A 24,915-nucleotide genomic window follows, 5' to 3' on the forward strand; every position below is an offset into this window, starting at 1 on the left:
GCGTTTAAGTTTTAAATCTCTGATCTGGAGTCTTTTCCACCAAATGTTCACACTGTTCATCACTGTGGAATCTGAAATAGAAATGAGACAGCCAAAGGGTTTAGTCTCAGGTATTTCCAGGCCACTGTTCCTCAAGTATTTTCCATCAGGACACTCCAATCAGAATTTTTACTCCTGCGGTGCCACTCAGGTAGCTAGTCCTCCTAAGGCTTCTGTGTTTATCTAAATCTCACCTGCCCTCCACCCTCAGCTCAAGAGTTCTCTCTGAAGCTTTTTCCAAGTCTTCTAGTACATTGATCCTCCTGCTAGGTCAATATTTGGACTTTCCAGTAGGATAGTAATAGTTTTCAAAGCCATTGATCTTCATATGTCTGATATGCCTGTGAAAGTGTCCATTAATGGTCAAAACACATATGAAAAGATACCTAACATCACTTTATTAGAGAAATGCAAATCAAAACTACAGTGAAATATCACCTCACACCAGTCAGAATGGCCATAATTAAAAAGTTTACAAACAATAAATTCTAGAGTGGGTATGGGAAAAAAGGGAACCCTCCTATGCTATTGGTGGGAGTGTAAATTGATAGTCACTATGGAGGTTCCTGTAAAAACTAGATATAAAACTACCATATTATCCAGCAATCCCACTTCTGAGCATCTATCCGGAAAACCATAATTCAAAAAAATGCATGTATTCCAATGTTCATTACAGCACTGTTTACAATAGCCAAAACATGGAAGCGACCTAAATGTCCATGAACAGAGGAATGGATAAAGAAGAAGTGGTACATATACACAATGGAATATTACTCAACCATAAAAAAGAATGAAATAATGCCATTTGCAACAACATGGGTGGACTTAGAGATTACCATACTAAGTAAAGTAAGTCAGACAGAGAAAGACAAATATAATACATATCACTTATATGTAGAATCTAATGAAAATGACACAAAACTTATTTATAAAACAGAAACAAACTCACAGATGTCAAAACCAATTTTATGGCTATCATAGGTGAAACCCTTGGGGGGAAGGAAGAATTGAGAGGGTAGGAATAACATACACACACTACTGTATAAAACAGGTGATTAACAAAAGCCTACTGTATAGCACAGGAAAATCTACCCAATATGTTGCTATAACCTATATGGGAAAAAAGAATGGATATATTTTTATGTATGACTAATTCACTTTGCTATACACCTGAAACTACTATAACATTGTAAGTCAACTATACCCCAATAAAATTTAATTTTAGAAAATATTTATCATTTTGCTTCTCCTACAATCTTATGAGGGATATTTATCTATCAATTATGTAGTATCAATAACTGTAATGATAAGCCTACTGAGAAGAAATAAAATCCTATAAGGTTAGTGAAATACAAATCTGAATTCAAGGACCAAAAGGAAGGATATAAAATTTGTGACTGTTGAAGAGGAACTTGCTTGTGTATTTTTTAAGTGGATGTTAGCTGTATTTAATCACCATGGTATCTAGATTCCATTGGTATATTTAAAATTAAGACACAGTTCTATTTTCGAAAGTCAGTATTTACAATATAATGAAAAATGTGTTCTTTGCAACTTTTCAGACTTAAAATGGCACATTTTGGAAGTCAAATTATAAATGTGCTACTGAATATGTAGTTTTTCAGTTTTTCTATAGAGTCACACACACAAAAAAAGCTTTAAAGACCAGTTTTAGTATTTTTTCTCCCAGTATCTTGATTTTTCATCACACATATCCTGGGTCTTTGATTTACTACTTCATGACTTGATCTCTGGCCTCCACAGTTCCTAAGAGACTTAGAGCTCTATGAATTGCCACGTAACCAGGGCTTATCAAGCATCTACTCTGTGTTTGGAACAGCAGGTCATATACAAATATAGCACCTATTTTTTTCCCATGGAAAAACATGTATTTTATTTAAGTGAAGATGACAAGAGAAAGGTGCCAGTAAAAGCAATATTTAAAAGGCAGGTGAATATCTCATATTTGGAAGCCATTTCTCCAAAACTTCAACTAGTCAGAGCACGACTCTTAAAACCGTTTACAAAAGTAAATAAATACATAAATAAATGTCTGACCAGGTCAGGCTGAAAATATAGAGGAAAACCCACAAGGGTAAAATAACAAAAATCAAGGCTCTACTCAGAGCTTATTTACTCAGACTTTTAAAATAGTATTAAAGAGTTGTGTCTCTGTTGCTGCAATTAAGATAAAATTAGAAGTGGGGAATTGTAGAGGGGACAGGAAATTAACACTCCCTCTGGAGGGAGTGTCAAGTGTCCTTTTAACAAGTAGGGGAGGAGAGGGGCTTAAGAGGAAGTGAAAGGCTAAGCATTTGGGGCTGCATGACCTAAGGCTACTGGCCCCATTAGCATTACTAGGAGCAGAGCAAAATAATTAGGATTAGCACTCATCAAAATAAATTCACAGGATTTATTTTTTCGCACTCCTTACCAAGGCAGAAAAGTGTGAAAGGATTTTAGAAGTATTTCCCTCCAATTTTTTTTGAATGTGAAATTAAAATTTGGATTAAAGACAGAACATGGGTTCTTACTTGAAAATTCTTTAAAGGAACTCGTCCTCACATGGTCACAAAGCTCATTTCTCCTGTAATTCCCAGGTAAACAAGGTAGCTTATGCTGAGGGTTTGCCCACCGGACCTGGCCCAGGCCTGCTGGAGCAGTCAGCTCTCAGGTGAGCTGATCTGATGGCTGCCATGCCATCTTGCAATGTGGCTGGAAGCATGCTTTGAAAGCACCTTGCTACTAGCTGCAATGGTTGATAAAATAAAGTGGGCTGTTCCTGGCAGGACACAAGGCTATACAGGCTGTGTTCTGCATCAGCTGCAAGTTCTAAACTCAAAGCACAGCCTACAAGGAGGCTGTGGCTTGATCTACGTGAGTAGTAAAGAGTTCAAGAGCCTTCTTGAGCAATGGCTCAAGGGAGGACAAATGGGTCATTCAATTCAGAAACAAAGCAGAAGGGAATTTCCGTAGAGGCAAGGAGGTGGGGAGCTAAGCATTTCTGCATTGAAACTAAAAGGAAAGAAATATATCATATAAAAATGCAAATACAAATAAAGTTAGGAAAAATCATATGTACTGAAAAACTCGACATTTTGGTATGCCTCTACCAGTCTTCTTCTTCTTTTTTTTTTTTTTTTTTTTTTCTGCTAAACCTGCAGCATGCAGAAATCCCTGAGCCAGTGGTTGAATCTGCATTGCAGCAGTGACAATGGCAGATCCTTAACCCACTAGGCCACCAGGGAAATCCCTACCAGTCTTTTTTTTTCTTTATCTACACAGTATTTACCTGTTTTTGTGTGTGTGTGTGTGTGTGTGTGTGTCCATGTGTGTGTGTGATGCATTTTTCAACTCTTTTATCTCTTTAGTAACACATTGTGGACATTCTTCCATGTCATTAAATATTCTACTGCATCATTATTTTGAGTGGTTATATAGCATCCCAATGTAATCATGTATCAAGGGGATTTATCATTGTATTTGTGTAAACAATCCCCTCTACTGAACACTTGCTTTTTCTCTTTTTAATAGTTTTAATTTTATTGCTATGACAATCAACTCAATGGTAAAAGGTCTGTGCTAATGAATCAGAAGGAGTTTTCTTCTTGCTCCTGCTTTTGTCTGTCCAGACCTTTGCAGTGGGCTGTCTTCAATCATTTGTGGGTTGGAGTTTCTTATTCTGGTAATGCCCAAAGGATGGCAGGTTCTGTCCCTTCCCTTCTGTTAAGATTAGAGGAAAAAAGAACTTGAGATTTAATGAATGAATCTGGAGAGAACCCTCATTCTCTCTAAGAATAAGAACTGACAGCGGCTCTGTGAAAGTTCAAAAGTCCTGTCATCCAGGAGGTCAGGATCTTCAACAGAGTAGCTTGATAATCTTTGAGGAAAATAACAAAAATAACAAAAGAAATTAAGAAATTGGAAAGAAGAAATATAAACGAATGCAAGACTCCAAGGGGGTTTATTAACACTTCACCTCATGCCACAAAAGATGCCCAAGAGGTTCCTGTATTGATGTCGAAGGATGACTTCATGTCCCTGAGCTGGACCAGCCTGGGACCATTGTTGAGAGTTGGGAGAGGAGGCTGGGGTCGGAAGAGAAAGGAGGGCTTTGACATTGATCCCAGGAGGGCTACCTTGATTTCACATCATCACAGATACACTTCTAGGTATGAAATGTGAACCAGTCTCAGAGTCAGGGCAGAAGGGAGCTCTGTATTCTGCTATTACTGAATTTTCAGTGCTATTATCAAATCTTTGCAGCTGATGCTCACATTATGCTACTGTGCCTAGGAAGTGATGGTTCATTTCTAATCCCAATTATATGAATGCTGCAAAAATGCATCCAGCCCTCTAGAACAGGAACTGTGGTACATCTTATGTAATATATATGTGTGTGTGTGTGTGTGTGTGTAATATATATATGGATTATTTTCCATTATAGGTTATTACAAATATTTACTATACTCCCCTGTGCTATACAGTATATCCTTATTGTTTGTCTATTTTATATATGGTAGGGTGTATCTGTTAATCCTTTACTCATAATTTACACCCAATTTACTCCCTCCCTTCCTCTTTGGTAACTAAATTTATTTCCTATGTATATGAGTCTATATTTTCTGGTAAATAAGTTAGTTTGTACAATTTTTTAGATTCCACATACAGGTGATACCATATAATAGGTGTCTTTTTTTGGCAGTGCCTGAGGTATGCAGAAGTTCCCAGGCCAGGGATCAAACTTGCACCACAGCAGTGACAATGCCAGATCCTTAACCTGCTGCACCACAAGGGAACTTCTTATTTGTCTTTCTTTGTCTGACTTATTTCACCTAGTGTGATCATCTCAAGGTCCATTCAACATAGATGACTCTTGTACGCACATTGTTGAGTAAAAAGAGTTTCAGAAGATGACATTGTTCACAATGTCATTGGTGTAATGTTTAGTTGTATAAAATTGATATTCAGTATTGCTTAGGCATACTGGCTAATGTGATAAAAGTATAAAGGTATTCTCAGGTATGATGGACATCTCCAGGGGGAATGGAATAGGGGAAAAAGAGTGAGTCAAGTGTGTTTGTATAGTCCTATTTTTTAGTCTGGGTTATGGATACCCTTGCATTTATTATATTGTTTTATCCATAATTTTATATGTCAGAAATATTTCATGATATATTTTCTTTTTTTTCTTTTTTTGTCTTTTTGCCTTTTCTAGGGCCGCTCCCATGGCATATGAAGGTTCCCAGGCTAGGGATCTAATCAGAGCTGTAGCCGCTGTCCTACGCCAGAGCCACAGCAACACCAGATCTGAGCAGTGTCTGCAACCTATACCACAGCTCACGGCAACGCCGGATCCTTAACCCACTGAGGAAGGGCAGGGATCGAACCCGCAACCTCATGGTTCCTAGTCAGATTCGTTAACCACTTCGCCACGATGGAAACTCCATGATATATTTTTCAAAGAGCAAAAGAAAGAGGCAGATCTCTAGTGTCCACAAAGAACACTGCTGAGTCAATGTACACCCTTTCTGCACTGTGCATCATCTAGAAGTTCACAGGAGATGTCTTCCCATGACCTGAGGGGAAAGCACTGCTCTGGTGTCCTGTGCCATGTGAAGCAGCTCCCATAGATTCAGCGGGACTGCTGATCTTAACATTCAAACTGAATTTGAACAACGTGTTTTGGAGCACATTTTTTTAAATTGCAAGTTTATGAAATGCTTCTTGAAAAATCCGAACTGCTTTCTGAGGAAAATGATGCTCTCCCTGCATCATGAGTCACTCAGTTCTTCCTAGAAATATTAGGAAATTCAGGCCACAGGCCAGCTCAAAGGCTATTGTCAATTGTTTCCCAGTATGTGTTGTTCCTTTTTTATTTCTTAAGTCTTCTGGGTTGTCTGATCTTATCTGATTGTGGAGCATGAGTTTTCTTGTTTTAACTGCCATTGGTTCTGCAATCCAGCTCAAGTCAGTGGACCTGGAAAATGAGAGGATTTAGCTGGGGAGAACCAAGGATTTTCCTGGGGAGCTCAGAAGCCCCAGTGTGGTTTTCTCAACCTCTTGATGCTGTCTGCAGTTGGTTGTGAAGGAATGGCTTTGGGACTGGCTTGCCTTGGTGGGGCTAGGGGTGGGGGCAGACGGGAGAGGGTGGCCAGTGGGTGCCAGGTCAGTCCTTCCTGAGAATTGCTGCCCAGCCAGCCATTGTGGGAGGACAGCCCTTGGACTATGGGCTTAAAGACTAACCCATCCTACCATGTGTTATCTGTGAGATCTGGGCTGAGTCATTGAACCTACTTGAGCCTCTGATTCCTCATCTGAAAAACAATGTGTTTTGAAAATTAAAGTAAACAGTATTTGATGATTCCAGTGTACATGAGAAATATTCACTGGAATCACTAGCCGGATGAACTCTCCCAGGCCCATTGAAACTGACTTTCTGACCCTCCTCTGAGAATGCAAAAATGAGCCTTTTTAGTTTGGTCCTTACAGCATTAGGATAGTGGGATAAATGAACTTGTAGGTTTATCGCTTAAACACCTCTGGAAAGGAAAAAGAGAGACAGAGAGAGAGAACAATCTGTGAAAGGGAGGCTTCAATAACAGAATTCTGTCCCTTAGTGTGGAGTGCTAGTGGTTCATGAAAAGGTTTTCAGTGGTTCAGTTTTCTATCCTGAATGTAATGACATCATTTAGTTTTCCCTGGACTCATCTTTACAGTTACCTTCTGGTGCAGAATGGACATGGAGCATTTAGCTTGGCCCACAGTAGGTACTCAGTAGGTGGAGGTAATGTTATTACTGCTCTTTTCTCTAATCAACACTGCTCCTTATGGGAATATTACTGCATCAAAAGTGCTAGGGTTCTGCATTGGGAAAAGGGGAATCAATGCCAGTGGGTTGTGGGAGGAAAGGGAATAGTGTGGACAACGAGGTACTCGGTCCATCACTCCTTCCCACCAGCTTTCCAAGATTTCAGAAAAATAAGACCAATCACCTCATGAAAAAAAGTGTATGTGATAGGAGTTCCCGTCGTGGCGCAGTGGTTAACGAATCTGACTAGGAACCATGAGGTTGCGGGTTCGGTCCCTGAGCTTGCTCAGTGGGTTAACGATCTGGCATTGCCGTGAGCTGTGGTGTAGGTTGCAGACACAGCTCGGATCCCACATTGCTGTGGCTGTGGTGTAGGCCGGTGGCTATAGCTCCGATTGGACCCCTAGCCTGGGAACCTCCATATGCCGCGGGAGCGGCCCAAGAAATAGCAAAAAGACAAAAAAAAAAGTGTATGTGATAAGATAATAAAGTCTGGATTGCACAACCGGAGACCTGAGGCAAAGATGGATCTCCCATGCAATAGTTCAGGCAAACTGGTAGGATTTCTGTCCTTGTATTTCCTAGGGGGATCTGTGTGGTCTCTAAGGTCCATTGCTGTGTCCCCAGAGTTTATCTGTTTGCCCCAAACAGCCCCAGCCCCCTAAATCATTTCTTCTTATACTGCATCCTGTTAATATGGCTTTTGGTCCCCTTCACATCATCAATAGACTCAGAGCCTCCTGGTGGGTGATGTAATCCCTGCCCACTACACATTTTCAGTACAGAACGATGCTCCTGTCTTCTAACTCCTGGGCCCAGCAAGAGATGACTCAGTCAGAAGGAAATTTCACTTTGCACATCATAAGACTAGACCTTGGGCTTTCCCCAGCAGAGGAGAACAATGGCGTCTTGGCTCCCAAGCACTGCCTTTCACCTGCATCATTCCCTATAAAATGAGGCTGGGCCCTGTGAAATGGGTGGGCTGATGTAACAGTTGTAGGACCAGCTTCTCTGCTCTGAGTCTATTATTGCCTGGTAGTCATACGAAGGAAATTTGATTTAAATGTTATTTTATTTATTTATTTATTTATCTTTTTGCCATTTCTTGGGCAGCTCCCATGGCATATGGAGGTTCCCAGGCTAGGGGTTGAATCAGAGCTGTAGCTGCCGGCCGGCCCATGCCACAGACACAGCAATGCAGGATCCGAGCCACATCTGCAACCTACAACACAGCTCACAGCAACGCCAGATCGTTAACCCACTGAGCAAGGGCAGGGATCACACCCGCAACCTCATGGTTCCTAGTCGGATTTGTTAACCACTGAGCCATGACAGGAACTCCTAGTTCATCAGATTTTTAAATCTAAATATTTTCCTCTGGTGACAAATCCTGAGATACAGAAGCCCCCCTGTGTATATACTTTCTTTTTTGAGAAAAGTAATAGCTTGTACTTATGTAAAAAAAAAAAGTGAGTGGGGAGTTCCCGTCGTGGCGCAGTGGTTAACGAATCCGACTAGGAACCATGAGGTTGCAGGTTTGGTCCCTGCCCTTGCTCAGTGGGTTAAGGATCCGGCGTTGCCGTGAGCTGTGGTGTAGGTTGCAGATGCGGCTCGGATCCCGCGTTGCTGTGGCTCTGGCGTAGGCTGGCAGCTACAGCTCTGATTCAACCCCTAGCCTGGGAACCTCCATATGCCGCGGGAGCGGCCCAAGAAATGGCAAAAAAGACGAAAAAAAAAGTGAATGATCTTTCTTTTCTCCCTTTATATTTAAAAATGTATCTTATACAAAAATATATTAGGCTAAGTAAGGTCAAAATTTTTTATTATATTGTAGGTAGATATTCAGAGATGACTAAACTTTCTTTAGTCTTTCTTAATGTGGGGTCACCAATCTTTTTCAAGGGAGGGTCTTCTTTTTTCTTTTTCCTTTTTTTTATGGCCACACACATGGCATATGGAAGTTCCCAGGCTAGGGGTCAAATCAGAGGTGTAGCTACAGGCCTACCCACAGCCACAACAACACTGGATCTGAGCCACATCTGCAACCTACACCATAGTTGGCAGTAATACCAGATCCATAACTCACTGAGCGAGGCCAGGGATTGAATCTGCATCCTCATAGACACTATGTCAGGTTCTTAACCCACTGAGTCATAATGGGAACTCTGAGTCTCCTTTCCTTAAAATGCCTATGCCTATTGACCAGAGAGATGCTATGTAGGAAATGAGGAAATAGGGAGGAGAATGGAACTATTAATGCTTTCTTGCCCCTGGGCAGACCCAGTTGCTGTACCATGCTGGCCTGTGGTAGAGTCTGAATTCAAAGGTTGCCCAGCTGCCTATGCCTATTGACCAGAGAGATGCGATGTAGGAAATGAGGAAATAGGGAGGAGAATGGAACTATTAATGCTTTCTTGCCCCTGGGCAGACCCAGTTGCTGTACCATGCTGGCCTGTGGTAGAGTCTGAATTCAAAGGTTGCCCAGCTGCTTAAGAATGAGAACCAAAATTTGTATTGACCAATTCTCTTCTCTCAAGACAGAGTGATTTTCATTGTGTCTCTAATAGGTTTGTTGAAAGAAAATCCCTTAAATATCTTAACTGAAACAATGCTTATTGGAAGGGAAATGCTTTCTGGGTCAGCAAAGTTTGAGTCCTGACTGTGGAGGCTTCCATGGACTCTCAGGGACTCCTCAGCCCATTCTTCTCTGCTTCCTTTACAGTGGCCCCTCTCAGACCCCAGACCTGGAGGGTAGCTGGACAGGGAACTCAGCTGTGGAGTGTGAGGTCACATGCCAGTCTAGAATCCTTGACCCCAGAAACTTCTGTCATTTCTTTCTCTGGGCAAGTTTCTGAGTTTTTTCAGAGCTAGAAGTTTCCCATTCATAATAACCCTGAGGGTTCTATCAGTCTCTTATGTATGAACGTTATGAGGGGCATTGGCGTCTGCTGTTGGTTAAACTTGATACAGCAGGAAATGTGGCTTCTGTCATTGAGAGCTTGAGTTTGGTATCACCTGTGCCTTAGAGAGAAGCAAAGAATAAGTGGAACAGAATGTCTTTATCATTTTACCTTTTAATGAGATCTCTGCAATACTTAACGATATCAGATGAACTTGTCATCATCACAGGCATTTAGAATGGCAGATGGAAACCTCCAGGGGTATATATGTGTATGCATGTGTGTGAAATTGTGTCCTGATTTCCTATACCTTTGTTTTATGAATAATCTTCTATTAAATATTTGTGATAGAGAAAGCAGTTTTTCAGAAAGTTAAGTATGGAATTATCATATGACCTAGCGATTCAATCTTTGGAAATATCCAGAAGAATTGAAAGCAGGGGTTTATTATTATTATTTTTTAATAGTAATTTCCCCAATACATTTTTTTTCTACTGTACAGCATGGTGACCCAGTTACACATACATGTACACATTCTATTTTTGCATATTATTGTGCTCCATCATAAGTGACTAGATTTAGTTCCCAGTGCTATACAGCAGGATCTCATTGCTAATCCATTCCAAAGGCAATAGTTTGCATCTATTAACCACAAGCTCCCCAACCACCCCACTCCCTCTCCCTCCCCCTTGGCAACCACAAGTCTATTCTCCAAGTCCATGGTTTTCTTTTCTGTGGAAAGCTTCCTTTATGCTGTATATTAGATTCCAGATGTAAGTGATATCATATGGTATTTGTCTTTCTCTTTCTGACTTACTTCACTCAGGATGAGAGTCTCTAGTTCCATCCATGTTGCTGCAAATGGCAATATTTTGTTCTTTTTTATAGCTGAGTAGTATTGCATTATGTATATATACCACATATTCCTGATCCAATCATCCATCAGTGGACATTTGGGTTGATTCCATGTCTTGGCTATTGTGAATAGTGCTAATGAACATGTGGGTGCATGTGTCTTTTTCAAGGAGACTTTTGTCTGCATATATGCCCAAGAGTGGGATTGCTGGGTCATATGGTAGTTCTATGTATAGTTTTCTAAGGTATCTCCATACTGATTTCGAGAGTGGTTGTACCAGCTTACATTCCCACCAACGGTGCAGGAGGGTTCCCTTTTCTCTACACCCCCTCCAGCATTTGTTCTTTGTGGACTTATTAATGATGGCCATTCTGACTGGTGTGAGGTGATATCTCGTGGTAGTTTTGATTGGCATTTCTCTAATAATCAGTGATGTTGAGCATTTTTTCAAGTGCTTATTGGCCCTCAGTATATCTTCCTTGGAGAAATGTCTGTTCAGGTCTTTTTCCCATTTTTCCATTGGGTTGTTGGCTTTTTTGCTGTTGAGTTGTGTAAGTTGTTTGTATATTCTAGAGATTAGGCCCCTGTCAGTCACATTATTTGAAACTATTTTCTCCCATTCCATAAGTTGTCTTTTTGTTTTCTTTTTGGTTTCCATTGCTGTGCCAAGCTTGTCAGTTTGATTGAGTCCCATTGGTTTATTTCTGCTCTTATTTCTGTTGCTTTGGGAGACTGACCTGAGAAAATATTCTTAAGGTTGATGTCAGAGAATGTTTTGCCTATGTTCTCTTCCAGGAGTCTGATGGTGTCTTGTCTTATATTTAAGTCTTTCAGCCATTTTGAGTTTATTTTCATGCATGGTGTGAGGGTGTGTTCTAATTTCATTGATTTGCATGCAGCTGTCCAGGTTTCCCTTCAATACTTGCTGAAAAGACTGTCTTTTTCCCATTTTATGTTCTTGCCTCCTTTGTCAAAAATTAATTGACCATAGGTGTCAGGGTTTATTTCTGGGTTCTCTATTCTGTTCCATTGGTCTGTCTGTCTGTTTTGGTACCAGTACCACACTGTTTTGATGACTGTGGCTTTGTAATATTGCCTGAAGTCTGGGAGAGTTATGCCTCCTGCTTGGTTTTTGTTCCTCAGGATTTGAAAGCAGGGTTTTGAACTGATATTTGCACACCCTTAAAATGGTATTGTACACAGCAACACAACTATTACTCATAGTAGCAATCTTCACAATAGCCAACAGGTGGAAACAACCCAAATGCCCATCGGTGGATGAATAAACAAACTGTGGTATACACATACAATGGAATATCGATCCATAAAATGGAAAGAAGTACTGATACATGCGACAAAGAATGAACCTGAAAAACATTATGCTAACTGAAAGATGTTGGAAATAAAGGGTCTCATGTTGTATGATTAAATTTATATGAATTATCAAGAATACCAAATCTATAGAGACAGAGAGTATATTTTCCAGGGGCTGGGGAAAGGCGTAAACGAGGAATGACTGATTAATGGGCATAGGATTTCTTTTTAGGGTGATGAAATGTTTTGGAACTAGATAGAGGTCATCGTTGCCCAACATTGTTTATATATCTTAAATGTCACAAAATTGTATACTTTAAAATAGTTAATTTCATATTATCTGAATTTGAACCCAATTAAAAATATCTATGGTGATGTTTCAAGAATCCAAGAGCAGAGCTTTAAAATAATGGAATAACACTCAGCCGTAGAGAAGAATGAAACAATGTCATTTGCAGAAATATGATGGACCTAGAGATTATCATTCTGAGTGTAGTTAAGTCAGACAGAGAAAGACAGATATCATATGATATCACTTATTTGTGGCATATAATAAAAATGATTCCACGGAACTTGTTTATGGAACAGAAGCACAGTCACAGATTTCAAAACCGATCTTATGGTTATCATGTGGGGATGGGGAGGGAGGAACTGGGAGTACTATGCAGAACACACTACTGTATAGAATAGATGATTAACAGGAACATACTATATAGAATAGGGAAATATACTCAATAGTTTTTAATAATCTATTTAGGAAAAATGGATATACATATAAATGATTCATTTTTCAGCACACCTGAGACTAATACAACATTATAAGTCAACTCTATGTCAATAAAATTTAAAAGAATAAAATAAAAACAGATCAAAAGTATATATTTCTTAAATACTATGCTCACATGTGCATACACCTACAGATGTAGATACAGAAGTCCCAATACAAAGACTGTTAACATACACTGGCCAGGTATGAGGGTTAAATTTATGTGTCAACTTGACTGGCCCAGGGGGTGCTGAGTTATTTGGTTAAGCATTAGTCTGGGGATTTCTGTGAGAGTGTGTTGCATGAGCTGAACATTTAAATCAGTAGATTTAAGTAGATTTCCTCCCTGTTGTGGGTGGGCCTCAACCACCCAGTTGAAGGTCTGAATAGAACAAAAAGGTTGATTATCCCCAGAGCCAGAGACAATTCCTTCTGTTGGACCCCATTTAAGCTGGGATGATGGCCTTTCTTGTCTTCACAGTAGAATTACTCCATCTAACTCTTCTGAGTCTCTTTTCCTGCTCACTCTGTAGATCTTGATACTAGTCAACTTCCATAATTGCATGAGCCATTTTGATACAATAAATCTCTTTGTCTGTCTGTCTGCCTGTCTATCTGTCTATCCTTCCATCTTCCTATCTGTCTCTCATATTGATTCTCTTTCCCCGAGAATCCTAATATACCAGTTTATTATTCCTTTTTTCATTTTATTTATGAGCTTTCTTTCCTGTTTACTTTTTTAACTTTTTTACAGAATGCCCTGTTGTCTACATGAGTCTACAAGTAATCTCACACTTAATGGCAAATAAAATTGTTTATCCAACCTGAAATAAAAATTTTATCAGAAAATAAAGTTAATAACTCCATTGTTTTTTTTGACTGAAACTTAATTTTACCGAGTGTGAAAATGTCACCAAATTATGTTTCATTGTCTTTTTCTCCAGAAGAGCAGAGGTTTTGTTTTGTTGTGCCTTTTCTGACATATCAGTTTTATAATGAAGTGACTAGGTTCACCTCCAATCATACTGCCCATGGTATGTTATGAAAGAATTTATGACTCTCATTAACTTTGATGGTTATAATTAAATGAAGCTGTGAAATATACCCAGGGCCAGCCCTCATAGTGCTCCTAATTCAGTTTCCGCAGACGTCCGAGATGATGAGTCCACAATACTGTGACTTAAGTATCTACTATCTTAAAATAGGTCTTTGCCTTAAAAAAAAAAAAAAAAAAGGCCAGACATCAATAAAAGTCAATATGAGAGATCATTTTATATCAGTGCAGTGAAAGAGTGGACAAAGCTTCAGAAAAGAGGTGGTGCTTCATCTGGGAGTTTACCTAATTTACCAAGGGACAGAAAGGCAAGAGGCATCTATTGAGCTCTTACAATGAGCTCTCATTCATTTTCACAAAACCCTTGTAAAGAACATGGCATTACCCCCACTTCAGAGATGAGTAAAGTGAGGCTTTTGTCCCTGTAAACTTTGTGCCATAAAGCAGATGTCTTGGCTATGAGAACTGAAGCTCTGCCTATATGAGAGCCCTGTCTGGATGATGATGAATTTGGAACCACCAGGAGGTGTCTGCTGGATAGTGGGCCAGAATTACAGAAGTATCTTTTTATGTCTATCCCTCCAAGAATCTTGCACTGGTATCCCCTCATGTTATGACTGATTCAAGGAAGACAAAGCTGCACAAAGAAGTGAGAAAAACAGAAAGGGCCAAGTCACTGAGCTCTCCAGAAGCATTCTGTGAATAAGGAAGCATTCTCAAAAGGGGAAACTATGTGGCACCCAGAGGTGAGGGTGTGGAATGGAGGAGTGTGTGCAGTGTGTTAACTTCATAGAAGCACCATAAAGCATCCCCTAGGGATGTTAAAGCAGGAGTGGAAAGTGTCAATTGGTAGCCAAAGAAGTCTCTTGGGAGCAGAGAGGAGGCAATTTCCAGAGATGGAGAGGGGTCAGGGAAAGGGCAAGTCCATGGCCTGCCTTGGAGAGTGGGGGCTGAGTCAGATACTGAGAGCTATGATCATCATGGCCCTGAGTTTGCCTTTGCCTGTGATGGCCTTGAAAATATGCAATAGTAGGTATAATAGTCTTTGTATGAGGATCTCATATTCATGAAATAGAAGCAAAATTGGATTCTTTTTTTTTTTTTTCTATTTACAGCCACTCCTGCAGCATATGGAATTTTCCAAGCCAGGGTTCAAATCAAAGCTGCAGCTGAGGCCTACACCACAGTCATCTCAACTAGAGCTGAGCCACTCTGTGACCTAGGCCATAGCCTGTGGCAACACCTGATCTTTAACTCACTGAGTGAGGTCAAGGATCAAACCAGCATCCTCCCAGAGACAATGTCAAGTCTTTAACCTGCTGAGCCACAATAGGAACTCCACAATTGGGTTCTAATAAAATACTCATGAAAACAGACAAGTCCATCAGTGGTACAGAACAATTAAGAAGGCAGTCAGTGAATATTTACAACTTCAGTTGTAAATGTGATAAAGGTGAACTTTTGAACCAGTGTATAATGAATGGTAATGAAATAATTTGTTATCCAAATGAAATTAATCAAACTAGTTTGGGAAAATATTAAAGTTCACTCTCTTATACCATGAAAACAAAATTCTAGATAAATTAAATGCCTAAACAACTAAAACATTATAAAGGCATTTGAAGAAAAGTAGAATATACTTCTACTTTGAGAGTAGGAAAGGGATTTTATAAGAAACAAAATGCAAAAGCAATGCAGAAAACAGATATCTACATAGAATTATGTCAGTGACACATATCAAACTCTCAAAATGATCCAGTTGAAGACTTTTCCTTGGTTTGAGGTGAACAAAGACACATTGACTCTCCCTCTCCATGGGCCCAAGGTTCCCAAGGTCCAATATCTTTTACCTCATCTCTCCTCTCACCACCTAATGTCCTTCTTAAAATCCTTTTATGCCCTAGACATGGTCCATGGATGAAAACCTTTGATGTTCTCCACAAGTCATCTTGTATCTCACATAGGAATAGAGCATTTACTTTCTTGGGACTTCAGGCAAAGTTAAGATTAAATAGCTTCAATTTTATGTATTTGTGGGGGGGGGGGTCATGCACACGCACTTGTTTGATGACACACTTCAAATTGATAACAGCAGTAATCCCAGGGAGGGGAAATGAGTAGAGTGGTGAGAGGTCAAGAGGGACTTCAATGTTATCTGTATCATTTCAATTTTTATAGTGACAATATATTCATGGATTACTTGGGTAATTAAAAATAAATGAAATTAACTCCACTTAAGTCTGTTCTGGTTGAATGTCTGCAACTTAATTTCCATCTGCCAATGAAATAAATCTGAAACCTTTCATTTGGGTTAATAGCCCAACTTAATGTGTTGCTCTGTTGGAAGAAAACCAAATTGTAGGAAACTATTCAGGGCTCAGTACCGCAGTTGCTCATATGGTTTCAGCATCTGTCTCTTGGTGTTCACTCTTTCTAGATATGTAATCAGTTATAATATACATTTGCCCTGGTACTTTGACTTCCTAGCCTCTCACTGACCTAAAGAGATAAACAAATCCAGAAAATTCCTCTCTTGCAAATATGAGAGGAAACATAGTTACCTGGTCTATTTCCAACTGGAAGCAAAGTGCAATAGGTAGGGTATTTATTCCTACCATGAAATGGAAATGGATATTTATTTGGCTTCCCAAAGTAAGCTGAAAAATCACTTCTCTGGCATTCAGACAGCATCCTGGGGATATTCTGATAAAGTGACAGTCATAAAATGAACAAGGTGATTAGTCAGTATGTAATGTAACTTTGGCTGGAAGCACACAAGGCAAAGAGTGGCAGTAAAGACAGAAGCCCCAGCCTTATCTATGTATGCTTCCTCTGGGCAATTTTCCACACTGCATTAACAATACCTTAATAATACCCTATTGGTGTTTTATAAACATTTCAAAGTGCTTCTACATTACCAGTGGCCCATTTTACATCTATTATATGCCTACAATTTTTTGTTATGGGGTTTGGAGCAGAAAGAGCCATTTTTCTTCTTCCCACAGAAAGCTCAGAGTGTAGTTCAAGGAGGCAAACACAGAAGCTAACATTACAGCAAAGAAAATGCCATGAGAGAAAGAAACACAAGAGTTGTGGGAGAACGGAGCAGGACATTGTATACAGGTGTAAGAGAGCAGGGCTGCTTTAGGAAAAGGAAATAGCATGTGCAAAGGCACCAAGGCATGAGATTGCACAGAGTTTTGAGAAACATAAATTATCGAGGACAAGACATGAGCATAGTGAGAGTTATAGCCAAATGGAGGGTCTTGTGTACTTATCTATGGATACTGGAACTTATCTGAAGACAAAGAGAACACTTAATGGATTCTAAAGAAGTAATGGACGTAGACATATTTGCACTGCAGAATAAAAAATCAATTAGAAGGAAGAAACAGTGGAAGCAGGGAGACTACTTTAGAAGCTATCCAAGTAACCTGCAGGAGTGAGGCTGCTCTAAAAGGTCCTAGTCTTACCAAAAGAGAGGTATGTTGCCATTCAAAAACCAATATAGAGATGAGATTAGTGGAAAATTTGCTTTATTTTGGATGTTAGCAACCAGTGGGGAGGGTGGACTCCTGTCCAAAGTCCAACTCCTTCTACTGCCAATAGGCAGAGGGTTTCATGCAGAATAGTACAGTCATCTGTGACAGTCTTCTTGAAATTGGTCGTGTGGTGGACTGATCAGTGTCATCTTGTTTGCTTTAAGTACGTTATTCTTCAGTCTAGGGTTGGGTTTGTTCTCTTTTCTTTGAGGTGAGTTCTCGGAATTGTGGCAGTTTATTTCTCAGCTACAGTCTGGCCGTCATGTAGTTAACTTCCTTCACCTGCTGGAGTTTTCCATATCTCCAAGACAACTCAAAGGATATGGCTCAGAATATTATTAGAGAAATTAAGGTCCTTGACTTTGTTTAATGACTGAACTATTAGTCTTTTGTCCTGTTTGACTGCTTTCCTTTTACTTCTGTATTTTCTCGCTTTTCCAATTAAATTTATTATTTGGCTAAAGTTTTTCTACAGATAAAATGCAGGGAGGATACAAGGGGAGGAAGGATCATAGGGTCCTGCTCCATTTCACTAGGAAGAGGTAGGTGCAAATGGAATTGAGATAAGTTAAGGAAGCAGCTTCTATAGGACTTGATTAGTTGTTGACTGTTGGAGAGATGGATGGGTATCTGGGTTGCTGGCTTTGGTGTCTGGATGAGTAGGGGCACCATTCACAAGGCAGTGAAAATAGTAAGGAGATTAGAGTCAGGATTTCCAGGGGGTGGGGAAGAGGCAGTGGGATGGACTGGGAATTTGGGGTTGGTTTATACAAACTTTAACATTTGGAATGGATCAGCAATGGGCTTCTAGTGCACAGCATAGGGAACTAGGTGTTATTGGGTCATTTTGCTGGACAGCAGAAATTGAAGAAACATGGTAGAACAGCTATACTTTAATATTAATTAATTAAAAATGACTTTCTAGGATCTATTCTCCCATGCCTTTTAACAAAAGGATGGTATTCTCCCATACCTTTGAACTAGGTATGATAATATGATGAAGCTATCTTCTGGCAAGAAATCATAAATACTCAAGATAAATGGACTAATCCAGGGCCTCCACCTGGTTAGGAACAAATAAGAGATCGGTACCAGGTTTTATTTGCTCTGACACAAAGATCCTTTAGCTGAGTTATCAAAGTTACATACCTTTGACTCTGAATCCACTTGCTTTTCCATACAAGACAGGATATACACAAGAGGCACTTTGGCCAGAATAGAAACTGTGTTCCCAATTCATTCTTTCATTCATTCTCACATATTTAAGGGCCCCTCCTTTGTGCAAGCTGCTCTCCTAGGTGTTAGGAGTTCAACTGTGAAAGAAAGTCTTGCTGTTGCAGAGCTTACACGTAAGGTGTGGAGTTGGATGTTATAAACATGAACAGTTACAGAGGGAGATAGATGATGGAGAGAAGTGCTGCAGGAAGTGGATGGGAAATGTTAGGGGTAGGAGGTTGTTCCTTCCCAGGCGGTTTTCAGGAAAGGCCCTTTGGATTAGGAGATATTGAGCAGAGATCAGGAGAAGTGAGGAATCCATCTCATGTGGATTCCGTGGAGAGTATTCCTGGATAAGGAAACTGCAAGTATAATAGGGAAGAACAAATCTGATTCCATATTAATTCTCTTTCTTTTACTTTAACATTTTATTCTACTGCTTTTTCTTGGAGTAAAGAATGTTGCCTAAAGCCTGAAATATACAGGAAAGTCCATTCTCAAGGCTTTGACCTTTAAGAGTATAACACTTTCCCATTAATATAGAGATAAAAAATTACAGAACAGAGAATAACATTTCTCTTCTTGGAGGTTTATAGAAACATTATGACCTGACATACTTGGACAGCTGCCAAGAACAAGGATTCCTACATCAAGAAGTTTGCAACAACCAACCATATACCTCCCTCACCTGGACTTTAAAAAAGCTTAGTAGAGAAGTTACCACAGTGGCTCATTGATAATGAACCTGAGTAGTATCCATGAGGATCTGGGTTCAATCCCTGGCCTTACTCAGTGGATTAAGGATCTGGCATTGACATAAGCTATATTGTAGGTCAGAGATGCAGCTCAGAACTTGCATTGTTGTAGCTATGGCACAGGCCAGCAGCCATAGCTCTGATTTGACCCCTAGCCTGGGAATTTCCACATGCCATGTGTGCGGCCCTAAAAAGGTTTAAAAAAAAAATGCTTCATAGAAACCCTTTGAGGAGTTAGGCATTTTGATGGACATGAGTCACCCATTCCCCTTGCATGGCCTTGCAATAGAATTTTCTTCACTTCAAACTCTGACATTTCAGACTTCTTGGCCTCGCTGTGTCAGGCATACAAACCTGTGTTTTCGGTAGCACAAGTGCAAAGGCAATGCTCTGGGGAAGTGTTGATATAGTCAAAGAACATAGAGAAGACCCATGTGATTGAAGCAGAAGGAGCTTGGAGAGACTGGTGGGAGGTGAGATCAGAGAAGTAGATGATGAGGTTTTAGAGACTTAGAAAAAAAAGAAAATTCTTGGCTCCTTCCTTGAATCAAGTGGGAGCCACTGTGGGGACTCATTCTCAGAGAAAAGACATGATGCGACTTTACTCTTCCCAGGACCACTCTGGCTACAGGGAAAGAGCAAACGCATAATGAAGATGAAAGAGACTGGTGCCTCTGATTGGGGTCTCTGCTGTGGAGTGATAAGAAGTGGTCAAGGGTATATTTTGAGGGTAGAGATAGCAGGTTTGCTGGTTGATTAGCTATGAGATATGAGACAAAGCCAAAAACCAAAAATGGCTTCATTGCTTCTTCCTGAACAACCCCAAGGATGAAACTATCACTTATTTAGGGATGGGGAGTAGAGAATAAAAGGATCACTTTTGGTAACTGGAGGAGGATATTTGATTTTGGGCATGTCAATCTGAGACATTCACTAGATAACAAAGTGGAAATATTGAACAGGTGATTATCCATGAGTTTAGTGGTGAATGTTGAGGTCTGAGATGGATCTATAACCTTGAGAGTCATTAGCATGTAAATACTATTTAAAACCATAAGACTTGATGAGATTACGCTGCTGATTGATATATCAAATAATGTAGTGACTGAGATCTGGCTACTGGAGAGCATGAGCCCATGGAGGTGGCTGTGACATTGATAAGCTTTGTTTTGACAGAGTGATGGGGACAGAGCATGGAGTGAGAGAAGAGGAATTGAAGACTGCAAACACAGACAAATATTTCAAGGAGTCATGTTGTAAAGGTGAGTGGACAATGAGAGAATTATCAGGGGTGGAGGAAGGTAGGGTTCATTTAAGGTTCCTTTTTATTTTTAACTGAATTATATTTAATTTAAAAGATTGCGATAATTTCTACTGTACTGTAAAGTGATTCAGATATATATATATATATTCTTTTTTATATATATTCAGATGTGTGTGTGTGTGTGTGTGTTCTTCTTCATATTTTTCCATTATGGCTTTCTATGGGGTATTGAATATAGTTTCCTATGCTATGCAGTAGGATATTGTTGTTTATCTATTCTATATATATATATATATATGTGTATATATATATATATATATCTTAAATTCCCACTCTAACTCTCTGTTAACCCCCCTCCCTCTTGGCAACCACAAGTCTGTTCTCTATGTCTATGAGCCTATTTTTGTTTCCTAGGTAAGTTTGATTCCACATATAAGTGATATCATATGGTATTTTTCACTCTTTCTGACTTACTTCACTTAGTATGATAATTTCCAGGTCCTGTCATGTGACTGCAAATGGTATTATTTGGTTTTTTTTGTGGCTGAGTAATATTCCATCCTGTATATATATGTACCACATCTTTATCCATTCATCTGTCAATGAACATTTAGGTTGTTTCCATGTCTTGGCTATTGCAAATAGTGCTTCTATGAATATAGGGGTGCATGTATCTTTTCAAATTAGAGTCTGGTCTAGATAAAAGCCCGGGAATAGGATTGCAGGATCATATGGTAGTTCTATTTTTAGAGTTTCATTTTTTTAAAATGGGTAACATTACTACATGATTATTGCTGATAGGCTCTAGTGTAGATTGGACAGAAAGACAAATTGATGTTGCAAGAGTGATACATTAGATCGTGCACACATAAAGCTAAATAGCAGGCACTACCTTTATTAAGGAAGAAGAGATGGGAGTTCCCATCGTGGCTCAGTGGTTAACGACTCTGACTAGGAACGATGAGGTTGCGGGTTCGATCCCTGACCTTGCTCAGTGGGTTAAGGATCCGGCGTTACCATGAGCTGTGGTGTAGGTTGCAGATGTGGCTTGGATCTGGCGTTGCTGTGGCTCTGGTGTAGTCCGGTGGCTACGTCTCGATTAGACCCCTGGCCTGGGAACCTCCATATGCCATGGGAGTGGCCCTGGAAAAGGCAAAAAGACAAAAAAAAAAAAAAGGAAGAAGAGATGAAGTTGCTTGAGAATTGTTAAATGTGAAGATTCTAGTCTCCATCATGAGGAAGGAACTTCCTAGAATGGCTTCAATGCTTATAAAATAAATTATTGGTACAACTAGGTGTCTCTCAGGGGATTTAAAAAAAAAAAGAATTTACTTTGTACTTTACCTTAAGACATGTTCCAGATATATTAAAATTTAAAAGCCAAAGAACGAAATTGTAAAAGTGTTAAAAGAAATACAGAAGACCTTTTAAATGAAATATGCAGGTGTGTAATGTCTTTTCTGAGAATGCTTTAAAAATAAGAACCTTCAGATGAAAATATTGATAAATTTAACTCCATACAAATAGAAATAACACGTATAGCTAAAAATAGTCAAAACATTTAAAAATACAGGAGAAAATATTTATAATCTATAAGACCAATAAGCAGCTAATTTTCAAAATATATGGAATTTTTACAAATCAATAAATTAGAAAGACAAATAATCCAAAGGGGAACGCGAGGAAAGGTCAGGGACAGACATAACATATTGGTATGATGTGTATAGAATGTGGCCTGGCAATAGCTTTCAAAATTAAAAAAAAAAAAATCCTATACCCTTTGCCCTGGAAATTCTTCTGTAGATAGTTTTTCCTACAAATTTTTATGTGTGTACAATATTGACCAGGGATATTTGCAGCATGATTTTTTTTATAACAGCAACATTTGGGGGGAAAGCTGAAGATGGTCTATCAATGAGAGAGTAGTGTTATAAATTATGAAACAGCTATACAAAAGATTACTATGTAGCCACAAAAAAAGAAGGGCAACTCTTATGCCCTTATATCTCTAAGATACACTGTTAGATCAAAAAAACAAACAAACAAACAAACAAACCATGATTTAAAGAACAGTTATATCATGTCCCATAGAAAAAAGACAAATATTAAATAGTGGTGATTTTGTTAAGCCTCACTGGTAATCCAGAAAATGTAAATTAAAACCATAAGGAACCAGCATTTTAAACAAAAATTTACAGGTTAAAATATATTCACCATTGGTAAAGGTGTGGATAAATGGCAATTTTATAAATTATTGGTAGCAGTATAAAATGGTAGAAGCCTCTTAGGAAGGAAATTTAAAGTAGCAAAGAAAGTTAAAAATGCATATGCTAGTTGACCAAGCAATTCTATTTCTAGGAAGCTGTGCTGTATAAGCATTAAGACATGTTCTACAAAAGAAAATCATGGACTTGGAGAAGAGACTTGTGGCTGCCTGATGGGAGGGGGAGGGAGTGGGAGGGATCAGGAGCTTGGGGTTATCAGACACAACTTAGAATAGATTTACAAGGAGATCCTGCTGGATAGCATTGAGAACTTTGTCTAGATACTCATGTTGCAACAGAACAAAGGGTGGGGGAAAAATGTAATTGTAATGTATACATGTAAGGATAACCTGACCCCCTTGCTGTACAGTGGGAAAATAAAAAAATTATGAAAAAAAATCACAGATTAAAACTTTTTCTAAGTATTTAAAAAAAAAGACATGTTCTGCAAAGTGTATAAAAATATTAATTATTTTATAACTGGATAACAGGAGATAGAAATAACTTAAATGTTCATTAATAGAAAATGATTAAATAAATTATATTTCATGGACACCATGGGCAAGTCCAAAGTTCATGCTCTTAAATATACTGCCTCTCATTCTACATTGCCTTCACACATTCCCAGTAATGTTTTCTGAAACAACACTCAATTAAGTAATTAGTCAATTAATTTATCCTTTTATCCTTTCTTGATTTATTTTACAATCATTCATTTAGGCCAACTAGGAATCATGAGTTCTGGATGCCCTAAGGGATGTTTAGATTTTTAAAAAATGTCAACCTTGCCCTCAAAATAGCTTTATATGCATGTTTTAAGAGCTTAATGTCACAGTATTTATCATGCAGAAGTTGCTCCTGTTTCACAAAATGCTAGTTATAAAACACTTTCCACTGGAAATATCTTTTCTAGACAAGTGATTCAGTGTGGCTGAATTTAAATCGTGTTTTTGACCCCAGTTAGCAGTGTAACCCTGCACATGTTGCTAAAACTCACTGAGCCTCAGACTCTTCACTGTGTAATAGACTGATGATACCAACTTTGCAATATTTGGGGAAGGATTAAGTGAGAAATGAACATAGCATATAAAAGATGTTAAGCAAATGTTTGCTACCTTAAGAGCTCTCATCAAGGAATTCTAGAGCATGAGAAGACAAGAAAAGAGATATATTCAGAATTGTGTACAAAAATATAATGAAGGAGATGGCACAGGTAGGAGTGACATTGAACATGGCATTGAACATTAGCTTGGGGTTTAGCTTGAGTATCAACCAATTGTGTATATCCATCAGTGACCAGTAATGCTGGTACAGGGACCTGAAAGTTTAGTTATGTCTGAACATCAAACCTTCCATGGTTCAATCAAGGGAAGTTGAGATCGGGGGCTTTCAGGCAAACACACCAGGGCAGTCAGAGCTATGGGAAGGATTCTGGGGTTGCTTGAGTGGGGTTAGCACAGGGGCTATTTTCAGCAAGCACAGATGTATTTTTATATTTTAACCATGAGATTAAAATATTACTTATATTAAAATATTACTGCCAGCTCTGCGGTAACACAGAGGAGACACATATACTGAGTATAGTCAGAGAACACTTCCTGGAAGAGAAAATTCAGCAGATAAAACTCGTGGAAGTGGTGAGTGACTCAACTGAAACTACATCTCCAAATTTTCCTCCCTCAAGTCTTATAAAAGGAACCAAAAAAGGGTAGTTAAAAAAAAAATCACAAAATTTTTAGCAACAGTAACCAAATAAAGAAAGGACTTGAGCTAGGACCTCAATATCCAAAGCCTTATGGCTAAAGAAAGAAATGGAAGACCTGGATAAATCAGAGACTTCAGAAGGGCTGTTTCCTCTTCAGCCCTTTGAGGTCACAGTGATGAGCTGCCAGAGCCCCAAAAATTCCCACTGTGTACCCAGATCTTTAAAGAAGGGGGTCTCTTCTTCTTCATGAGAGAGAAGTAGAAATGTTTGCTGGGAAAAAAAAAAAGAGGTGAAATTTGAAACAAGAGACATGATAGCTACACAAGGAATTGGGGGTCATCTCAATGGGGGTGGAGCCATACTCTAGTACCACTCCACCCAGGTGACATGAGCTCTGATAAAAAATATACCGTAAATATCTGGAGGGAGA

General features: G+C 39.1%; 1 long non-coding RNA gene across 4 annotated transcripts in view; it reads left to right on the forward strand.

Annotated features, from left to right (window-relative positions):
- Nucleotides 1-24,915, forward strand: part of LOC106504490 (uncharacterized) — a 754,869-nt gene that overhangs the window by 307,128 nt on the left and 422,826 nt on the right. For all 4 annotated transcript variants that reach the window (XR_014810930.1, XR_014810927.1, XR_014810928.1 and 1 more), the window contains one exon: nt 20,429-20,514. This is a non-coding gene — a long non-coding RNA (uncharacterized LOC106504490). The remainder of the gene's footprint in view (nt 1-20,428; nt 20,515-24,915) is intronic.

Source organism: Sus scrofa, chromosome 7 (genome assembly GCF_054392235.1).
Source record: "Sus scrofa isolate SSC_HxYL_T2T_F1_AM1 chromosome 7, Sscrofa_HxYL_maternal_Yorkshire_Landrace_v2.0, whole genome shotgun sequence".
NCBI lineage: Eukaryota > Metazoa > Chordata > Mammalia > Artiodactyla > Suidae > Sus > Sus scrofa.